This window comes from Molossus molossus, unplaced genomic scaffold, assembly GCF_014108415.1.
Source record: "Molossus molossus isolate mMolMol1 unplaced genomic scaffold, mMolMol1.p scaffold_m16_p_1, whole genome shotgun sequence".
In the NCBI taxonomy this organism is placed as follows: domain Eukaryota; kingdom Metazoa; phylum Chordata; class Mammalia; order Chiroptera; family Molossidae; genus Molossus; species Molossus molossus.
This window is the reverse complement of record NW_023425344.1, coordinates 30,659,768-30,669,989: the sequence shown is the minus strand read 5'-3', so window position 1 is coordinate 30,669,989 and position 10,222 is coordinate 30,659,768.

Here is a 10,222-nt window from a genome sequence, read left to right as displayed (position 1 = left end):
ACACCAGCCAGAGCTGGAATTTGTTGTTGTTGTTAATCCTACCTGAGGATATTTTTCCACTGATTTTTTTTAGATATAGAGGAAGGGAGGGAGAAAGAGAGGGAGGAAGGGAGAGATATACATTGATGTGATGTGAGAGAGACACATTGACTAGCTGCCTTCTCCATGACCCTCCACTGGCTGGGGAATCAAACCTGCAACCCAGGTACATGCCTTTGACTGAGAATCAAACCTGAGACCCTTCAGTCTGAGGGCCAATGCTCAAACCACTGAGCCAAATCAGCCAGGGCTGGAATTTTTTTTTTTTTTTTTTTTTTTTAATGATAGAACTCAGTGCCAAGGAAGGGTGTTTATATTTTGTGGCTGCCTGGCATATTTGAACATACTTCCAATATTGTATACATACTGAGGGAAAAGGAAAAAAAATTTCTCTTAAGAGGTCCAAAGTTTCTTCTTTGGCCAGAAATTCACCACCTGTGGGGTTACCTCCCCAAGGTAGATGTTTAGAACTTGCTTTCCTAGGCTCCTTTGCAGCTAGGGCCCACAGATGCGACAGAGGCTCTAACCAAACATCACAAAGGCTTCAAATTGAAAGGAAAAAAATGGGAAAAGCATTTCATGGAATATATTTTGGTGAGGGAAGAGATGTAAGGCAAAGATACATCCAGTTTTCAGAGGTAACAGGGACAGAAGTCCAGGAGAGTGTCCCAGCAAGAGTGATGACTGTCTCCGATGGAAACTATGTAGTAAGAAACTGCATCCTGCCCGGCCAGTATGGCTCAGTGGTTGGGCATCGACCCATGCACCAAGAACTGGCTTTTAGCAATGAAAAAAACAGATAATGATTCATGTCCTAATGAGGCTTATACTCTGGTGGGGAGACATGATAAAATAAACAAATATAAGGTAAGTCTGTGTGTTATATGTTAAGTACAATAAGACAGCAATAAGCACTATAGAGAAAATAAAGCAAGGAAAGAGAAGGAATGCTCCAACTGGTCTTGCTACTGATTGTGGGCAGGTTTCGAACTTGATTATACATGAAATGGGGAGCGAAGTCCTCACGAGGGTCACACTCCCAGATAAAATATCTAATGCAATTAGATCTTTCCTCATTACACTGACACTTTTTCTACTTCACTGACTTAGGTAACATTCCTTAAAAAACACCCTTCTGTTTAAAAAAAGCCACCCTTCTATTAGTGTAGCCTCTAGAATTCAGCATTCTAGAAAATAGGAAGGAATGGCAGGGAAGAAAACCCCATCCTATCAAACATACATTAATAATTTTGATCCTATATTACTCTATTTTTCAGAAGAATGAACAGACATGAAGAATGGTTCATTGCATTATCCATGGTCACAGATCTGAATGAAGTAGTTACTACTGAATCCTGGTTCTGACCCTTATACTATGCTCTTACCATTATATCACAATATCCTATAATCTCCAAAATTTAAACTTTCTTTGACAATTAAAAAATTTATAGTATCTGAATAGGGGAGAAAATTGGATGTGGTCATCACTACAAATATCAATTATTACTAAAATAGTACCTGGAAAATAATTTGTTGTTTTCTGATTGTTTGGGATATGGATAAATGGGAAATTATGATAAAGACTCAATTTATCCAATAAAGCACTCCACAGAATTGTTCTAAATTAGATAATAAGTTAAAATGTTTTGAGCCATTTTATCTGAAGCACTATGCTAAAAACTCCATGTAGTTAGCTCATTTTGTCATCAACCAATATATGGGGTCTTATCCCCATTTTACAGGAGAAATAGAGATTACATGGCTAAGAAGTGACTGCAGCCAGGTCTGTCAGACTTCCAAACCCTAGAGCTTGGCCAAGCTCTACTGCCTTCCTGTGATAATGGTCTGATTTCCTCTACTCCTAGGTGTCTCACTTAGGATAGGATTGAAGTCACTCCCAATTTTTGGCAGATTCCCTAAAGAAGACAGAATTGTAATTCTGGGCCTCATTCTCTCCACATTATAACTTTAGTTTTGAGCATTTTATTGACTATTTTGCATCTTTTTTATGCATTCATTTGGGAACGTTTACAAAGAGCATCTATTGGAGGGGACTTTTAATCAGTTGCTGATTTTGAAGATGTACTTCTGGAGAGAGCTCTTACAGTTACAGAAGCTGATCTGATTTTGCTAAGTAATAACACTTTTGCTTTCTGTCCCTGTAATTTACCCAAGAGTAAAAAAATCCAACTGTCAACATAAGGTTGTGTACTTTACTGAGGGAAGAGGGGGAAAAAAATCTAACTGGTCCAAAGTTTCTTTGTGCTCAGAAAGGTGTTACATAAAACATAGCAAATAAATTTTAACCAACACTGACTCATCAAGTAGGATCTTGAGGAAAGTTCTTTAAATTTCAAGAGTCTCAGAATCTCCTAAGGTAAAATGAGAAGTATAATATAAAATGTAGCTATTTGTTTGTACAAACTTTTATAGGTTTCTACAAATATATTCACCTTGAACAATCCTCAATATAATTCTTTGCTGGCCACATTCTACAAATTAAGAAATTGAGGCCCAATGAAACAAAGCGAATGTCTACAGGTAGGAAGCACCATTTGTGGACTTTCTGACATTATCCTGATGTTATATGTATTTGTAACTCCTTGATCTAGTTTTAACAGTATGTCAGTTGAATCCATCACCAAAAAGGAAACTGGAGACATCCTGAATTTTTTTAAAAGGCCCAGAGAATGTGGTGAAACATTTATTTACTTTTCCCATGGAGTCTCTTATCAGATCACAGAGTCTACCTCAAATAGACAGTAGTCCCCTTTCTCTCTTGGCTCCTTGCCTCTCCACCATCTTCTTCCCTCTATCCATCCCTTCTCCAAATCATTTCCTGCCCTCGCCCTCCCACTAGGTTCCCATCTCTATCTTGATGGGCAATAAAGGATCATTCAGGTCCCATCTATCTATGGAGAAAACCTTGGGTCCTTCAGATTCTTCAGAATTAAACTCTATCAGACAAACCTTTCTCTGAAGGCTGACTGGTTCTCAAATCTCAAAGCATAACTTTGGACTGATTTGTTTCTGGTAGTATGGTGAACTAGACACATCCCAAATAATCTTTCAGCTAAAATCAACCTAACATATGTTAAATAGGACACACACACACACACCTTAAAAGCAATTCTAAGGCAAAATGTAAAGAATTTTCAGAATGAGTGAACACACACAGGTAATCTATTCTAGCTCCTAGTAAACCTGAGGTAAGGGGTGGGACACTGAATAAAAGAAGGAGGGAATCCAATAGAAGATGTTTGCATAACCATAGCACTTGAAGACTAATGAGACAACTAGGAAAACTGCCTTTTTCCACCTTGGTGCCAAGTAGAGAGAAGAAAAATCTCCCGTAAGAAGTCTTAACCACAAGCCAGTATTCATAATGCTGTGCTCCAAATTTATACTTCCTATACTGGGAAAAAATATCTAGAGCTAAAAATTTAGTTTAAAGTGGCCCAGGTTGGTAGTGCCTCAAGGCACCTGGCAGAAAGAAATCCTCTTAACCTCAAATTTCATTAAGCATGCATGTTCAAACTTCTGATGGTTAATGAAAAAACAACAATACAGTGACAAGTGTGTATAAATTCCAAAACGGTGGGGGGGGGGGGAGGGGAGAAGGGGCATGAAAAACTCCAATCAAAACAAAATCCAAGCAAAGATTATACAGAAATAAAACTAAAATAACCAGTGTTAAGTTCTACTGATATCTGTGAGTGATCATGTATTAATTCAAGGACAGAATTTGAATATTTGGTGTAAATGGTTATGCAATGCTTATTTTTCTTGGTATGGTAGTTAGATCCATTTATAAGAGAACCATTATTGATAAGCAAAAAATGTTCATTTACAGAAGAGTATTTCCTCTTATCCTTGCTCAAAACTTGGAAGACATGTAAATGTCTAAGATGACCTTGTAAGGTTGGGCAAACAGCAAATATATGGAGGTATCTACTAAGTATTGAATCATTTATTCTACAAATTATAAAAAAGAATGAGCTGATTATGTGAATACGCATTATGATGGTATCCCAAAGAACATCCACAGGCTGCTGTTTCCTAAGACTGTCACCTAGACTATAAAGTGCATACTCAGTGAACAAGGTCTGAATGAAGGTGGTAGTCTTCATAAATTATCAGTTAGGAATTCCCGTTAACTCATCTGTAGAATTTTGATTTCTCAGTCTTAAAATAGAGACAAAAAGTCTGTCTACTTCTATCATAAATGTAATGAAAAAAATTATTAGCTTACTTAGGCATCTTATAACAAATAGTAATTATTAACCAATGATAATGGTCTAAAAACTTTTATAACATTAGAAGGTTGAAATCATAATAAGTCCTTTATAACCTTAGTTAAGTGTTTAGTATAAAAACCAACGGGAGCCCTGGCCAGTTTGGCTCAGCGATTAGAGTAGATCAATGAGTCCCAGGTTTGATTCTGGCCAAGGGCACGTACCTCGGTTGTACTAGGTGTGTCTCTCTCACATCGATGTTTCTCTCTATCCCTCTTTCTCTCCCTCCCGGCCTCCCACTCTATCTGATAATAAATAGAAAAATATCCTCGGGTGAGGATTTAAAAACAAACAAAATATAAGTAAGTAAGTAAGTAAATAAATAAATACAACAAAACTGGAAATAAAATCAAGAGCTAAGCAATGTTTTTGTGCTCCCCCACCCCTATGGTTCTTATTACATGCAAAATGAGAGCCACTAGAATTATTTTGCAGAAAAGTTGCCACCAGAGGGCAGTTTGCTTGTAATTAAAATAAGATTCTAATGTTTTAAAATTTGAGAATCTGATAACAGTATATAGAATATAGACAAAGACTTTCTAAACCTGCTTCAAAGTTATTTGTATATCTTAATGTCAAAGGGTTAAAAGATAATGAGTTATTGAAAGCATAGTAGTACTACATAAAGATGTATAGTTCATGCCCTGGCCGGTTTGGCTCAGCTGTTAGAGTGTCAGCCTGAGGTCCAGAGAGACCTGTGTTTGGTTCCCGCTAAGGGCATGTACCTAGGTTGCAGTTTGTCCCTGAACCTGGTTGGGTCGTGCAAATGGCAACCACTCGATGTGTCCCTTTCACATCAATGTTTCTCTCTCTCTCTCTCTCTCCCTCCCACTCTATCTGAACAAAAAATGGAAAAATGTCCTCGGGTGAAAATAAAAATAAAATAAAATTGCCTTTAAAAAAAAAAAAGATGTATAGTTCATTATAGCTTCCACAAAACCCTTTTAGAGCAAGTATAATGAACATAAAAAACCAAAGAGTTGTCCAGCTGGTGTGGCTCAGTGGTTGAGCGTCTACCCATGCATCAAGAGGTCACCGGTTCAATTCCCGGTCAGGACACACGCCCAGGTTGTGGGCCTGATCCCCCGTGAAGGGCATGCCGGAGGTGGCCAATCGATGTTCTCTCTCATTGATGTTTCTATCTCTCTCTCCCTCTCTCTCCCTCTCTCTGTAAAGTCAATAAAAGGAAAAAAATAAAATAAAATAAAAAAAAACAAGAAACCAAAGAGTTGCGCCTGGCCAGTGTGGCTCAGTGGATTGAGAGTTGTCCCATGGACTGAGAGGTCCTGGTTCAATTACAGGTCAGAGCACATGCCGGGGTTGCAAGCTCAATCCCCAGTAGGGGGTGTGCAGGAGGCAGCCGATCTATGTTTCTCTCTCTACCTCTTCATCTCTCTGGAAAAAAAAAAAAAAAAATCAATAAAATAATTTCAAAAAACAGAGTTGTAATAAGCCTTACATATCCTTTGACATTACTACAATATTAAAAAGCAAAGAAAAAAACACACAAAAAACCTCTGGTAGCCTCTGGTAGATTTTAATTACTACTCACTTTGAAAAAATACTTTATCCCCAGAAATATATTCATATAACTAAAAATATAAAAGCGCCCAAATTAAAATATTTTTCTAAAAATGGTTCCAATATTTTTGTAGGAAATGTTTTTCTTTCAAAATTGAGAACTGTCCTCAGGAAAGGAAAATATAAAGTTCATATAAAAAACACTAATTCAGCCTGGCCAGTGTGGCTCAGTGGTTGAGTATCAACCCATGCTTCAAGAGGTCACTGGTTCAACTCCCAGTCAGGGCACAGACCCAGATTGTGGGCCAAATCCCCAGTGGGGGGGCATGCAGGACGTGGCCAATTGACATTCTCTCTCATAGATGTTTCTACCTCTCTTTCCCTCTCCCTTTCTCTCTAAAATCAATAGAGAAATTAAAAAAAAAAAAAAAAAGCAGCCCTGGCCAGTTTGGCTCAGAGGTTAGTGTCAGCCCTCAGACCAATGAGTCCTGGGTTCGATTTCAGTCAAGGGCAAATACCTTGGTTGCGGTTCGTCCCTGGCCCTGGTCAGGCTGAGTGGGAGGCAACCAGTCGATGTGGCTCTATCACATTGATATTTCTCTGTCTCTCTCCTTCCCTCCCACTCTACCTGATAATAAGTAGAAAAATATCCTCAGGTGAGGAATTCAAAACAAAACAAAAAAAACACTAACTCAAGCCCTGGCTGGTGGCTCATTTGATTGGAGCATCGTCCCATACATCAGGTTTCAGAATCCATTCCTGGTCAGGGCACATATCTAGGTTGTGTGGGAGGCAATCAATGTTTCTCTCTCTCGAAAACCAATAAAAACATATCCTCAGATGGATTAAAAATAAACAAATTTTAAAAACCAAAGTTGACTTAAAAACCAAAAAGCACTAATTCAAAATAAGCCCAATAGTACAATACACACAAAAAGGAAGTTTAGCCTTTTAGATTAAAGGGGCAAAAATGTAATTTCTAAGCATTTTAAAAGATGAACTATGTGCTTTGGATATTACTAAATTGAACTACAAAACATGAACCTGGTAATTCAGCAAGGACCATTAATTCAGATTGGAGAAGCCTGTTTATACAACTGTATCTTTTTATGAGTTGAATAAAAAGACATAGCCACTTTATTCTGGATAGTGACAAGTTTCATTTCTTTGTCTTCAGGGTTTTTTGTTTGTGACTTAAGGAAATGGCCTATTACTCTTGCAACTCTAGGTAATAACGGTTGTAAAGCTCCAAATTTGAAGAATTTAATAAAAAAAAACCCACTACAAACTACTGGGGTTTTTTTTTCTTTTTTATCCTCATCCAAGGACATATTTTAATGTTTTGTTCAGATAGAGTGGGAGGGTGAGAAACATCGATGTGAAAGGGACACGTCGAGTGGCTGCCTCCCGCACCACTGAGCCAGGGCTGGGGACAAACTGCAACTGAGGTACGTGCCCTTAGTGGGAACCAAACCCAGGTCTCTATGGACCACAGGCCGATGCTCTAACTGCTGAGCCAAACCAGCCAGGGCACTACTGGATATTTTTTAATGGATATAAACTTAAAGTTGGGAATAAGTTGACCTAAATCTCACAGTTATTTGGAAATATTTACAAGGCAATTTAACGAGATCCATGGTTCTAATTAAATCCCTTTCTTAATTTAGTGTCATAGCCCCAAATTACTTATCCCCTTTGTTAGTTAACAGTACTCCCTTCCTTTGAAGAACTTACCTGCCCCACTGTTTCTGGTAAGACCACTAAAACCCCACACTTCGTTTTCAAGTAATCATTGGATACACTATCCCCTTTAGGATTTGAGGGTATAGTGTGGGAAGGCAAAATCTCCCTATCATTTTGCCAAGAGGATAGTGGTCTGTCTTTCTCTGAGGGCAGAAATATAGGAAGGAAAGTATTCCTCTTACTGAAAAATAGCAGAATTTCCCTCATCTTATGCTTGTTATAAAATTGTGTAAGCCTTTTTCATATCAGGGCATTATTCTTAGTCACTTCTAGTCATCCAGTCTAAAAGGCCTATGTTAATTTTTAAAAATATGTTTTTATTTTTTAGAGAGAAAGGGAGATAGAAACATCAATGTGCCAGTCATGGATCTGCTGGCTGCCTCATGCATGCCCCCTACTGGGGATCGAGCCTGAAACCAGGGGAATAGAGACAGGACCTCTTAGTCCATGGGATGACACTCAATCTGCTGAACCACACGGGCTGGGCAAGTTAATTATTTTTTTATATTGACCTTAAAAAGGATTCTTATCTAAGACACATAATGAAAACTTTAGTAAGTGGTGTAGAGTAATGTGAAATCACTTAAACTAGAAGGGAAAGTAAACACAGGTGAGGATAAGGCAGGGTTGGAGGATTGATAAGGCTGTATAATAAAAGAATCATTATATATTCTAGTTTTATGTAAGTTCATAACTCACCATAATAAATATTTAAAAGCAGTTTGTTGACAAATTGCCTGCTTAGACTGACAACTCTCAAGGATCTCAGGTGACCACTTCTTGAGGGATGTCTCCATTCAACCAGCCTTGAGGAATGAGATGACCCTTTTCTTCCCAAAGTACAGAATTATTTTATAAAACAGTTCCATATATTCCCATATGCTAAAGGAAAGAGCATATGAATCAACAATGTATAAGTCCCTAAGACTCTACACCATTAAATCTTTAGTAAATCAACTCTCCGAATACGCTTTTCTTCTTACGTGGGCAATTCATTTACTAATTCAGTATTTACTCAACTATCAGAATGGTCTTTACATAAGCTTTCCATAATGCTTTAGATTTTAATCTCTAAACAGACAAGGATTTGTGTAACTTCCTTATACTGTATTTTGCTTAGTACAAGTTGTTAAAAATAGCTATAGAAAATAAATATATGCCAACTATAAACATTAGAAGGGAAATACATTCCTCTGTGTCGCCTGTGCTTACTTATGACTTTGGATACATTGTTTATTGTGAATCATTTTAGGGTTATAAATAACTCATACACTTGCTGTAAATTTCATTAAATGAAAAAAATACAGAAGGAAGCAGGCACGCAGCTGAGAGATCCACTATAATTTTTTTTTCCAGTTTCACCTTAGGCCATTATTTTTCCAGTTTCATAGTAGACCACAAAATCATACCATTTCTATTATTTGTGATGAACTGAGGACAGAAGTGTTCAAATTCACCTTATTCTAACAATAAAACAATGAAGCATAATGGCAAGCTAAATTCTAACTAAATGTTTTCTGCAACATAACATTTTCAAATCTCCTTATATCCAGAGAGGTTTTTATTACACAATTTGATTTTTACACCAATAAAATCTTAGATATAACAATACAGATGAAGGAAAAACAATTTAATTTGCACTGAAATAAATATTAGATATACAAAGCACATACGGTGAAGAAGGGGCACAATAAATTACAAGTGGAGACATTATTTTGCTCAATCACCAAAGAAAGCCCTTGACACTTCCAATTTCTCACCATCAAATTTATCATTCTTGCTGATTTAAGCAGAACACAAAACAAATATGGATCCCAGGGCTTACTTTCACAGGTACCAGCATAGATAATTTACTACAGTGATCCAATTTGGAAATCAGTAGGGACCAGTAAATCGCTGCATAAAAGAAAGAGCAAATGAGGTCCTTTTTCCTTAGTGTCAGCAGGCTATGATTATTATGTTTATTAGATTTTCTTGAAAGGACTTCACATTTTCTCAAATATTCAGGAGAAATATATTTCCCTTCTGAGCCCTACATTAGCATTTATGTGCTTTGGTCTTGAATACAGGGGAATGATGAATTTTTCAATTTATTTTATAAATTTATACAGTCTGGATAGTATTGGCCTGGAAAGTATAACTCCCCAACCTGTACAATATTAGATATTAAAAATGGATTCAAGAGAAGTTACTAAGAAATGCTGACATACTATATATACAAATTTTTTAGTTCAATATATCCCATTATATAGAGCACCAGAAGTAATGCATTTATAAATCAAGCAGTTTTTTATGACTCTAATCTTTGCGACTCTTTTACATTTGTTCCAATATATATAACACATCACAAATGTTACCTGCTCAAGATTTTGCCATTTGGTCTCAACTTATACATGTAAGCAAAAACTCATGTCAAAAACAATTGTTTTAAAGTTACAAAAAAAAATAGTCAACGTTTGGAATTAAACTGTCATGAAGCAAGAAAAAAAAAAACCTTAAAAATACCAAGCACATCAAAAAAAGTAGTGTCAGAAGGCTAGGAAGGAAAAAGTGAAATGATTTTGGGGCCTTTTTCTCCTGGAATAGGAGCTAATTTTTCGATTCCAGCAGATAACCATCAATAA